The following is a 13,625-nucleotide window of genomic DNA, read 5'->3' as shown; positions in this document are numbered from 1 at the left end:
TCAGCATTCTGGATGAAGTAGTAAAGCAAACACCTTTGGACAGCAGCATTGTCAGTCAGAGGGAGAGTAGAGTTAAGGTGGCTATACATGGATCAAAATTTGGCTGGTTCAGCAGGGATCGGCTGAATTTCAATCCATGCATGGGCAGACTTGTTGTACAGAAGTCAATCTACCAATCGACTTCTGTACAACCAGCCTGTTGGATTTTCCCAGCTCAATCAGTGCCACTAGCTATAGCTGGCAGTGCTAATCAGTGTATTCTGATGGCTAAGAAGTCTCCCCACTGTCAGAATACAAAGGCTCAGTGGGGAGGATTTCCCCATTCACCTTGAATGTGTGGATCGGGAAACTCTTTTTTTTGTTCGTTCAACCCGCTGGTTGAAAGAAAACAATTACTCATCTATGACCTGCTTTAGACTAGCAGAATTAGATTGACTTGACTAACAAATCGAAGCTGAACTCCAGCTAACGCTTTATATGCAGTTAGAGCAAACATTTTGTTCTAGCAGACTGCTAGAGACATGCAAATCTCTCCCGCCAAAAACTACATTTGCCCACTTCCAACAGTTCATTATTTAGTGTACGCTGCCTGCGGCGTACACTTATGCCCTATACACACGGTCGGATTTTCTGACAGAAAATGTGTGATAGGCCCTTGTTGTTGGAAATTCCGACCGTGTGTAGGCTCCATCACACATTTTCCATCGGAATTTCCGAAACACAAAGTTTGAGAGCTTGCTATAAAATTTTCCGACAACAAAATCCGTTGTCGGAAATTCCGATCGTGTGTACACAAACCTGACGCACAAAGTGCCACACATGCTCAGAATAAATTAAGAGACGAAAGCTATTGGCTACTGCCCCGTTTATAGTCTCGATGTACGTGTTTTACGTCACCGCGTTTAGAACGATCGGATTTTCCGACAACTTTGTGTGACCGTGTGTATGCAAGACAAGTTTGAGCCAACATCTGTTGGAAAAAATCCATGGATTTTGTTGTCGGAATGTCCGATCAATGTCCGACCATGTGTACAGGGCATTCGGGCCAGAGGTCATTCTGTTTTTTTCCCAGGATCTTACATATGCCAGGAATAGATCTATGATCTAGGGACACTGAGGTTGATTTACTAAAGGCAAATAGACTGTGCACTTTGCAATGTGCAGTTGCACTCTGCAAGTGCAGTTGCTCCAAAGCTTAGTAAATGAGGTAAAGCTTCACTTTGCAAAGAATATCCAATCACATGCAAAGAAAAGAAAAAGACAGCATTTGTGCTTGTACATGGTTGGATGATGGAAGTCAGCAGAGCTTATGCTCATTTAGTAAGCTCTGGAGCACCAGGAGAAACTTTGCAAAGTGCACAGTCTGATTGCCTTCTTGAGATGGCACTTGGATTTAAGGCCTCGTGCACACAGGATGCTTTTTCCTCCCCTGAATGCCTTTGCTGCTGGCAGGAAAAAAGCAGCTTCAAAATTGTGCCTAAAGCCATTAATTAATTCATACAAATAAATATTTCATTTTTTTGTATTTTAAAATATATAATATATATATCACACCGTCATAGAACCCGAGCGAATAGCATCAAATAATACATTCAGCAAAAGTCCCCCCTTGATCAAGTGTGACAAAACCACATAACAGGGTGGAAGGGAGGGGAGATTGCCAAGCCGATCCCAGGTCTACTTCAATGGGAGCCTGCATGTGAGGTGCTTATATAGCCCCCCAATGCACGTTTTCCGCCTAACACACCTATGACATGCCGGCTCGAGATTTAAAGGTACACTACCAGAAATGTTTTCTTTTTTTTCTTTAAATCTTGTGGCCGCCACAATCCCATGTTGTGGGTACCTGAGATGTACCCACTTTTCCATGGGAGTGTAGGCTCCACACTTAACCACTAAAATAATTGACACTTAAAATAAACCAAACGTAGAGCAAAGTGGTATTAAAATAGCCGCGGCACCTTTATTGGTATTAAAATGAAACTCAGCTCCTTAGGGACCATGCCCTCTATACTCCTTAAAGTGCCCAACGTACAGCTACGGCCATTTGCGCAGGAGTGCCGTTCTGCTGCGGTCAGTAGATAGCGGGCAGTCGGCAAGTGGTTAAATAAAAGCCACCTCTGCCATGCAACCGAATAATCGGTCCATGTTCTAGGAGCAATTGAGTGCTGAATGGCGGATATAACCAGAGTCAAATTAAGTCCCACAGATGACTTGGAATGTCTGAAAGGAGCCATCTAGAATCGAGATAATGCATCAGCGACCACATTATGCTTACTTGGTACGAATTTACTCTTAACCCAAATATTCAATTTTAAACAAATCAAGACAAAATAACGTAGAAGTTTTATGACAAAAATGGATTTTGAAGAGAGACAGTTTATGTCAAAAAGAACTCCCTTATTGTCTGAATGAATGATGATTCATTTATTAGCAAAAAAATACCCCCCACGTTTCAAAAGTCACTACAATGGGAAAAAGCTCTAATAATACTATCAAATCAACCTTGAGTAGAGATATAGTAATATTTGCCACAGTTCATTTTGGTGTCATTTACACTTCATTCCTTAAGGTTCTTAGTATATACTGTAAATATGCATTCATCTGTTGTTTTTAAAAGACTCAGTGGGATAAGGATTTTTTAGTAAATGCATGAGTTTGCAAACCACACAATGCCTCAGCTGTATATTTTACAGACCATTCTCTTTATAAAACCAATATACATAGTATACATGATCCACGCTGTTTTGAGAAAATATTAAAGTTCTCCATTTTTGTCTGTGTGTTATTATTACCAATTTGTGTTACATGGATGCTCTATAATGTTTAAATTTTCCAGCCTAATTTACATTGTAAATGTTAATCAAGTGCATGTTTGCACTGATTGCACTCCAGTCCTTAAATGCTAGCATTTTTCATACAATCCTAGAGGCTAGATTAGTTATGCCTTGCTGAGAATTATTGTGTTCTAGGTTTATTAGTTATTTTCAATTGAGAGGTAGAGAAAGTACATGTACTGTATTTTATTTTGTTAACCATGCAGCTCCCAGTGAACTCAAGAATGTCATACATATGTACAACTAAATTTGCTTATTTTTAACACATGATGTCTAGATGAATAATCCATGAACCAGGTAGATTCTGATGAACAGTCCAGTGTGGGTATAAAATCAGCACAGCAGTTTGTCTTTGTATATGTGACAAGCTGGGTAAAGCTGTGATGTCTATGTACTGGCACTGCAGCAATCTTATTACCACTTTGTTGCTTATAAGCAGAATGTGTACAGGCTACTCTAAATGTTGTTTTGCCAACACCGAGCAGAAGGAGGGAGAGAAGCACACAGAAGCTCAGACGGGCCCAAAATACACTCAGACAGTTTAGACCTGACAAATGCTAGGATGCCAGTCTGCATTTCCTTATCAGCCATCCTACCAGTTCCTGTTACTATGGTGAAGGACTGATTTGTTCAGTAGGGTAATAACAAAAACCAATAGAAATCTAATCTGATTACATTTTACTGTAATCATATTAATAAAAGATGAATTCCTATTTGTTGTTTGATTTTGGTACATTTTGTGCTTTGTTGTTTGATTTATTAAATGTGCATAAATGTATGTGACATGTTTCTATGTTACTGCATCTACTGCTTTGTCTAAAGTGGATTTGGTTAAACACACTAGGCCTCATCAGAGCTTATAATATAATATATATATATATATATATATATATATATATATATATATATATATATATATATATATATATATATATATATAATTTTCTTGATTTTCTCTTTGATTACAATACACTGCCTGTACTGCCACATAGCAACCAGTCAGATTCTCCCATTTTGACCTTTAGGGTCGATTCACATTGTTCCGCTGTGTTCCTGCATGTGTGTAAATGTGTGTTATGCTAAAGCAGCCCACTCATCAATTCATTTTGAATGAACTACCAAGGTACCGTATTCATAGCTCCCAACTGTTGCTAATTTCGAGGGCTGTTCCTGATTTGGAACAAAGTCCCTCTGCCCCTCTTTCCTCCTCATTTGTCCCTCATTTTGATCTGATCTATATAGTTGTATATAAAATGCACTTTTTATTTCAAAAAAGTGTTTCCCAGTACTAAACCTTTCATTTAATTTATAAATGGCCGCATTTGTAAATTTCAAAAGCCAGTATAGTAGTGGAAAAAAAAAAAAAAACGTGTGGTTTTAACTAACCATTTTTTAAAATCAATTTTCCTTTAGAGCTTTGGACAGGCTTTGTTACAGCTCTCTGAACATTAGTCAAAGCTCCTGTCACTAAATAAAATGGTTAGCTTACAGTCCTGTTTACACCTTGCTTTTGCTTTGCTTTGCTTTGTTTTTTCTTCAAAAATTATACCCCATGTCATTTTAGTTGTGCTTCAAAGCATCTTCAAAGCCTACATAGAAGTCTATGGCAAAGCTTGCTTGAAGTCGCAGTGAAGCCCCACCGAAGCCCCACAAAGCCTCACCAAAGCCTCCCTGGAGCCCCACCAAAGGCTCATAGACGTTCCACCAAAGCCTCATTAAAGCCCCACAAAAGCCTCATTGAAGCCTCATTACAGCCCCACCAAAGCACCAAGCAAAAGCAAGGTGTAAACAGGACTGTAAGCTAACCATTTTATTTAGTGACAGGCTTTTTACTGGTGTTCAGAGAGCTTTAAGAAAGCCTATCCAAAGCCTTGTTTTGAAGCAAGTGTAAACTAGCCCTTAAGGGAGAATGGCAGGGGGTATGTCCTGCGTAAACTGTTGGCGCTATATAAATAATAATAATGTCCTATGCCTATATACTTTAGCTTATAGGTGTCCCTCATTCCCATCTCAAAAAGATGGGTGGTATTCCATATTGTAGATTCAGTGTACAGTATGTGCAGCATTTTTGTCAACACAGCACACCACAATCAACAAATGGTTGTGCCATGTGTGATATGGTGTGCTAAAACCTGTGTTAATTATTGTGGACTGGCTTGGTGAGCAAGAGGTGTCATCCAAAGTGAATGGCACCCTACTATCTTTCAAAATGAACAGCACCTTAATGCTATCCAAAAAGAAAGGCACCACAATGCACTAGGCTTAGTTGCATGCTCTAACATACGTTATAGTATTATGCCATTACATGCACATTACCACAATGGATCAGTGTAAATAGGTGCTTAACCACTAAAGACCAGGCCTTTTTCTGACACTTCTCATATACATTTAAAAATCTGTATTTTTTGCTAGCAAATTACTTAGAACCCCCAAATATTATATATATTTTTTTTATAACAGAGGCCCTAGAGAATAAAATGGTGGGCGTTAAAGTTTTTTATGTCAAACGGTATTTACGCAACAACTTTTTTGAAAAAAATGCACTTTAATTAATTTTAATGCACAAAACACAATATAATACCCATTTGTTTGGTAAAATATAAAAAATGATGTCACACCAATAAATGGATGCCAAACATGTCATGCTTTAAAATTGTGCATGCCCATGGAACGGCAACAAACTACGTATATTATTCATAGGCGATGCTTTAAAACTCTTTATAGGTTACCACTGTAAATTTACACAGGAGGTCTGATGCTAGAATTATTGCTCTTGATCTAATGTTGGCGGTAGTATCTCACATGTGTGGTGCTATCTAGTTTACTTACAATGCGGGATAGACCCGTACGTTCACCTTGGGGGCGAATATTTTTTTTTTTTTTTTAATTAGTATTTATTTTTTTATTTGTTTACACAAGCAGTGAAAGGTCCTCTTTACTGAGACTTGTGGGGTCTATTAGACCCCAGATATTTCCTCTACCCTTAAAAGCTTTGGATAATATCAAGATCGGTATGATCCACTGCTTTTTACAAACTACTAATGGTCTGAAAGTGACAAAATACTTGGCGCTTCCAGTATCTTAGACCATAGAGATGATCTGGGCCATTCTGCTCCTGATCAGCTCTATTGACAGCCGGCAGAATCGTCATGGTGGGATGCCATTTTTAAAAACAATCCAGTGGCTATTTAGCTGCTAGATTTGCTTTTACAAGAAAGTGCTCCTCTGGCTGTAAAACAAGATACTGGTCAATCGTGTACCACAACCACTATGCCTGCCTCCCCCTCTGTCAGCACTGTACCTTCACCCCCCCCATTGCACCACTGTTCCTGCATACCCTTGACCACTATCCTGCCTTACTATTCTCACCATCTCTCATGTATGCCGTCACTGCACCAATATGTGCCTTGCTGCTTAACAAAACTGTAGAAATACGACTTTTGTGCTACCAACACTGCACCAATGCATCATTTTGTATTCAGCCCATTCAATGAATAATTCATATCAATTATTCAGTCCATTCAACTTTTACTAACTATACTTTAACACAAAATGACAGCACTCATCTCTGAATAGCCCCAGCCACAATAAAAATGACAATCTGTCAGAAAACACAAACTGTAAACAAGGGGTACTGGTGTATGATGTGGTTGGTTTAAGCCTCTTTAAAAAGCTGCTTTCTGCTTATTGCTTCAATTCTATGTTTACACTTTAGGTTTGCAGTTTGTTATTTGGTATGGTTGTCTTCTGTGTCATTTTAACTTTTAGGGGTGGATTTAGTAAAACTGGAGAGTGCAAAATCTGGTGTAGCTCTGCACAGAAAACAAAAGCCTCTTAACTTCCCTGGCGGTATTCCTGAGTGTGACTCGGGGGGGAATTTTCAGTGCCTAAAGCAGTAACCCCGAGCCACACTCAGGATCGCATTGCAGGATCCAGGTACAGTTACTTACCTTGTCCTCAGGATCCGCTCAATGTATCACAGCGCTGGGCTCCGTTCCCTGCGAGCGTCGCGACACATGGGGACGGAGCACTACGCCAAATTCAATAAGTGAAACACACACAATACATATAGTACACTATAATCTTACAGATTACATTACTGTATCAAATCATTTCACATCCCTTTTGTCCCTAATACTTTGTCCAGTGCCTTGCATGCAGTTTTATATTATAAATACTGTTCTTTCTGCCTGGAAACTGGAGATTGTGCATAGCAACCAAAAAGTGTCCCTTTTACATCAAATGCGGTTTTAGACCAGCTAGAAAACAGCGATAATAAATTAGAATCACTTGCAGAATTGAGCGATAGTGATTCGTTGGGAAATTCATCATAAAACACTGAAAGTAATGACAGCTACAATTCTGAAACTGAGCAAATTTCAGTGTTTTTGATTTAATTACATTATTGAATATTTTTTATTATTATTATTATTATACTATTATTTATAGTTATTTATTATATTATAATTTATGATTTTGTGTTTCAAACTTTATCATGCCCTGGCTGTCTACTGGACTCTTGTTTGGACAGATTTAAGTGTGTTATTCCTAAGAATTACAGGCCTATGATATAAAACGTCAAATTTCCATGCAAAACATTGTACCGCTTTGAGCATCAAAAATCTGAAATAATCATACCGCCAGGGAGGTTAATGGCTATCACAGATATCAGTCACTATGAAGCCCACCCCCGTGTTTTCTGTCTTAGTAAATGGATGAGAAAAATAAATTGTATCTTTCTCTGTCCTTGCAGAGATAGAAAAAATAGTGTGTGTAGAAAAAAGAGATAAAATAATAATACAAATGTAAAAATTAATAATTTTTTTTATTTTTTAGAAAAATACCTAAATCAAGGTTTGATCTAGGTAAGTGCCAGGGTTAGTGTTTGGGTCAAGGTCCGGGTCAGTATTTTTGGAAATATGTATTTTTTTTAAATTAGTATCAGTGTCAGTGTGCTTTGGGTAGGATAAAAAAAAAGCAAAATGTGCACTATTATTTCTGGGCTGTACTACGGGTACATACAATTAACATACACATATGTGGTATCGCTGCAATCATCAGGAGTAGAGAGTTTGTTTTGAGTTGTTCTTTGGTGGTAGGCTATGGTAGTAGCAAAAATATACAGCTAAATAAAAATAATGATTTTTTTACTATTTTGGGCCAGTTTTCCTTTGATAGCAGAAAAACAAAAAAAAACAGGAGATATCCATTACTATTTACTGCCAAATGAAAGCCCAGTTAGTCCTGAAAACAAGGTATAATCCACCTGGATGCACAAAGTAGTTGTGATGATATGTACGGTTTTACTAACGCATGTCAAAGTTGCTGTCAGAAACCATGAATCAGACAGAGACAGAAGTGCAGTTAAAAATTGAGGAGGTGGAGGGTTCGCTCCTTTGGCACAGTATGATCCCGTTGGGGTGCTCGGGGTTGGGAGTCCCTCTATTTCCTTAGTGCTCTCCACCAGACCAGGTTACCTATTAAGCTGGCCTAACAGGATTGGAATATCCATTTTTATTTTATACCCATTTGTTAATGGCTTACTGTCGTGAACTCGTCATTTTCCAGGATTTAATGTTAATGAACCTTTAAAATAATTATTAAATGTATCATATTGTATTCTATGTATTTTAAAAATAAAATATTTTGAAAGAAAAAAAAAATCACACTTGTTTAATAATAATAATAATAGTAAAAGGTAAACAGAGCAATGTAGTCAAATCATAGCCAGATTTGGGTAACTGGAACGGATATTTAGACAAGCCAGGACGTCAGGGAGCTAGAGATCAATGTACTTCAGGACAGGCCAGGAAACCAGAGAATCAGCATAGTGGAACAGCAAGCATGATCAGGAACCAGAAGGGATGTCAGCCAACCAAGTCTTCAACAGGTTCACAGGAGAGAGTCTCTGGATGTGTTGACCAAGGTGAAGGCAGAGAGGGACTGAACTGAACAGCTTAAGTAACCAGCAGGACTGACGAACAGGATATCATCATCAGGTGAGTCACTGTGAAAAAGATTGAGAAGGAAGGGCTGAGCCCAGCCCTTACAGTTGCAAAATTGGGCTTAGGCATTAAGATTTGTTTTACTCTTAGGCGTGAAGGGGGTTAATTAAAAATAATTATAGTGCCATCATCCAGATACAGAAATAGAAGGGACAGTGTATATCCCCTTAGCGCCGACCATACGCACATATGCGGCCTCGGGTTTAAGGGGTTATACCGGGATGATGCATGCAGCAGCTGCTGGTACCTTTTTTTAGAGCAGGCAGTTGGCTCTTCAGGGATAACAACCGATGCGGCTGAGAGCTGCTTGGCTGTTATTCTGGAGGAGCGGGAGGCGACATCCCCCCCCACCACCTTCCGCCGCTCTTTCCAGGCCTCCTGTCCCACTAGGATACCCAATCCATGGTCCAGCACAGGAGTCTTCAAACTACGGCCGTCTAGTTGTTCAGGAACTGCAATTCCCATCATGCCTAGTCATATCTGTGAATGTCAGAGTTTTACAATACCTCATAGGATGTGTAGTTCCACAACAGCTGGTGGGCCGTAGTTTGAAGATCGCTGATCCAGCACTTCTGCCTGCTAGAGTGAGACTGGAAGGAAGCCCGAAATGGCTTCCTTCCAGTCTGCTTTGTGTAAACATGGAAGCGACCTCACAACGTTATTTCTGGTTTACTTGGCTGCCAGTGGCGCCGTCTTTTAACCACTTAACAACCGGCCCATAGCCGAATGACGGCTGCAGGGCGGTTGCTTAACTCTGGGAGGGCGTACTATGACGTCCTCCCAGAATTCCCCTCTCGCGCGCCCCTGGGGCGCGCACCCGAACACATCCGGACCCGGCGCATCACGGATCCTGGTAAATGGCCGCTGATCGCGGCCGTTTACCATGTGATCGCGCCGTCAAATGACGGCGTGATCACATGTAAACAGACCGGCGTCATCTGATGACGCCGGTTCCTCTCCTCCCCTCCTGTGTACCGATCGGTACACTGTGAGCGGAGAGGGGGATGGATGGATGGCTGGCTGCAGCACTGTGGGCTGTATGTGTAGTGCCCACAGCGCTGCACAGAGATATCCAGCCATCCATCCATCCATGCTCAGCCATCCCTACTACTCTGCAATGCTGTGCAATACTCTGCAAAGCCCCACATTACCCTGGAATACCCCACATTACCCTGGAATACCCCACATTACTCTGCAATACCCCCACAATACTCTGCAAAGCCCCACATTACCCTGCAATACCCCGCAATACCCCGCCATACCCCGCCATACCCCGCCATACCCCGCCATACTCCGCCATACCCCGCCATACCCCGCCATACTCCGTCATACCCCGCCATACCCCGCCATACTCCGCAATACTCCGCCATACCCCGCAATACCCCGCCATACTCCGCAATACCCCGCCATACTCCGCAATACTCCGCAATACCCCGCCATACCCCGCAATACCCCGCCATACTCCACAATACCCCGCCATACTCCGCCATACTCCGCAATACCCTGCCATACTCCGCAATACCCCGCCATACTCCGCAATACTCCTCCATACCCCGCCATACTCCGCAATACCCCGCCATACTCCACAATACCCCGCCATACTCTGCAATACCCCACCATACCCAGCCATACCCAGCAATGCTCTGCCATGCTCGGCTGTACTCGGCCTCTGTATGTGGCCAGGCTGTGGAAGTCTCACACATGTGGTATTGCCGTACTCAGGAGGAGTAGGAGAATCTATTATGGGGTGTCATTTTTGGTATGTACATGTTATGTGGTAGAAATATTGTATAAATGGACAACTTTGTGTTAAAAAAAAAAATGCGTTTTAACCACTTCCCGCCCGCCGGCCGTCATACAACGTCCTTGACTTTGTGCGGGGATATCTGAATGATGCCTGCAGCTACAGGCATCATTCAGATATCAGCTTTTTCAGCCGGCGATTCCCTACACCATAAGAATGATCATAGTGGCTGTTCCACTGCTTGATCGTTCTTACGGGAGGCGAGAGGGGATGTCCCCCCCTCCCGCGCTTCTACCGATTCACCGCTACGATCGAAGCCAGGATCTTTTTTTTTTTTTTTTTTTTTTTTTTTAATTTCAGGCTTCCCAGCCTAGAGGTGAGATGTGGGGTCTTATTGACCCCATATCTCACTGTAAAGAGGACCTGTCATGCCATATTCCTATTACAAGGATGTTTACATTCCTTGTAATAGGAATAAAACTGGTCAAAATTTTTTTTTTTTGGAAAAAAGCATCAAACTAAAATAAATAAAGTAAAATGAACAATAAAAAAAAAAAAAAAAAAATTTTAAAGCGCCCCTGTCCCTGTGTGCTCGCATGCAGAAGCGAACACATACGAAAGTCCCGCCCACATATGAAAACGGTGTTCAAACCACACATGTGAGGTATCGCTGCAATCGGTAGAGCGAGAGCAATAATTCTGGCCCTAGACCTCCTCTGTAACTCAAAACATGTAACCAGTAAAAAATTTTAAAGCGTCGCCTATGGGGATTTTTGAGTAGCAAAGTTTGGCACCATTCCGCAAGCGCGTGCAATTTTGAAAGGTGACATGTTAGGTATCTATTTACTCGGCGTAACTTCATCTTTCACATTATGCAAAAACATTGGACTAACTTTACTGTTTTGGTTTTTGTAAAGCACAAAACGTTTTTTTTTCCAAAAAAAAAACGCGTTAAAAAAAATGCTGCGCAAATACCGTGCGAGATAAAAAGTTGCAACGACCGCCATTGTATTCTCTAGGGTCTTTGCTAAAAAACCATATATAATGTTTTGGGGTTCTATGTAATTTTCTAGCTAATAAATGATGATTTTTACATGTAGGAGAGAAATGTCAGAATTGGCCTGGGTGCTCCAGAACGCCTGAAGGTGCTCCCCTGCATGTTGGGCCTCTGTATGTGGCCACGCTGTGTAAAAGTCTCACACATGTGGTATCGCCGTACTCGGGAGTAATAGCAGAATGTGTTTTGGGGTGTAATTTGTGGTATGCATATGCGGTGTGTGAGAAATAACCTGCTAATATGACAATTTTGTGGAAAAAAAAAAAGTAAAAAAAAACCTTGATTTTGCAGAGAATTGTGGGAAAAAATGACAACTTCAAAAAACTCACCATGCATCTTTCTAAATACCTTGGAATGTCTTCTTTCCAAGAAGGGGTCATTTGGGGGGTATTTGTACTTTTCTGGCATGTTAGGGTCTCAAGAAATTAGATAGGCCGTCAGTACTTCAGGTGTGATCAATTTTCAGATATTGGCACCATAGCTTTTGGACTCTATAACTTTCACAAAGACCAAATAATATCCACCGATTTGGGTTATTTTTACCAAAGATATGTAGCGGTATAAATTTTGGCCAAAATATATGAAGAAAAATTACTAATTTGCAAAATATTATAACAGAAATGAAGAAAAATGTATTTTTTTACAGATTTTTCGGTCTTATTTCTTTTATAGCGCAAAAAATAAAGAACCCAGCGGTGATTAAATACCACCAAAAGAAAGCTCTATTTGTGTGAAAAAAAGGACAAAAATTTCATATAGATACAGTGTTGCATGACTGAGTAATTGTCATTCAAAATGTGAGAGCACCAAAAGCTGAAAATTGGTCTGGTTAGGAAGGGGGTTTAAGTGCCCAGTTGTCAAGTGGTTAAAAAAATTACAGTATTCAGAATCGCCATTTTTGGCGATCTGAATACTTTGAAGTGCAAAGGAGGGATTGGGGGTCTTTTAGACCCCCAATCCTTCCATAAAGAGTACCTGTCACCACCTATTACTGTCACAAGGGAAGTTTACATTCCTTGTGACAGCAATAAAAGTGATCATTTTTTTTTTTTAAATTGACAAGGTAAAAAAATAAAAATAAATAAGAAAAAAAAAGTTTAAAGCACCCCCGTCCCTGCGAGCTCACGCAGCAAAGAAAACGCATAAGTCACACCCGCATATGTAAACGGTGTTCAAATCAAACAGTGTATCGCCGTGATCGTCAGAGCGAGAGCAATAATTCTAGCATTAGACCTCCTCTGTAACTCTAACCTGGTAATCGTTTTTTTTTTTTAAAGTGCCGCCTATGGAGATTTTTTGGTACCGTAGTTTGTCGATATTCCACGTGTGTGCGCAGTTTCAAAGCATGACATGTTAGGTATCTATTTACTCGGTGTAACATCATCTTTCACATTATACAAAAAAATTAGGCTAACTTTTTAGTTTTTTTTAATTCATGAAAGTGTCTTTTTTCCTAAAGAATCGCATTTGAAAGACCGCTGTGCAAATACAGTGTGACATAAAATATTGCAACGATTGCCATTTTATTCTCTAGATTTCTCTAAAAAATATATATATAATGTTTGGGGGTTCTAAGTCATTTTCTAGCAAAAAAATACAGATTTTAACTTGTAAGCAACAAATGTCAGAAATAGGCTTAGGCATGAAAGGGTTAATAAACAGTGTGTGACATTTATGTGGAAATGCACAAAAATGTGTACCATGGGAAAACACTGAAACGTTATAACTCTTGGTGACTTCAACAGGTCTCTAGGACTGCAGTAGAAACCACTTTCCTATGTGCTGGCAGGGGGAGAGAGCAGATTAAGCAGAAGGATGGCCTGCATTGTCCAGTCAGGGGGTGTGTAGTTTACCAAACTGGTCTGCTGGTAAAGTGTAGGTCACAGACCTGACTGTTCTGTATGGTTGGTGTATCTGGTTCACAAGACAGGGTGCAGAGAGTTAAAAAACGTATTTGGTATGTAAAATAGTTCATATACAGA

General features: G+C 40.3%; 1 protein-coding gene across 1 annotated transcript in view; it reads left to right on the top strand.

Annotated features, from left to right (window-relative positions):
* SLC9A9 (solute carrier family 9 member A9) overlaps nucleotides 1-13,625 on the top strand; it is a 1,177,825-nt gene that overhangs the window by 719,851 nt on the left and 444,349 nt on the right. The window lies entirely within an intron of this gene.

This window comes from Aquarana catesbeiana, linkage group LG04 (genome assembly GCF_042186555.1).
Source record: "Aquarana catesbeiana isolate 2022-GZ linkage group LG04, ASM4218655v1, whole genome shotgun sequence".
Taxonomy (NCBI): domain Eukaryota; kingdom Metazoa; phylum Chordata; class Amphibia; order Anura; family Ranidae; genus Aquarana; species Aquarana catesbeiana.
The sequence above is the reverse complement of the archived record's forward strand: the minus strand, read 5'-3'. Positions and strand labels throughout refer to the sequence as shown.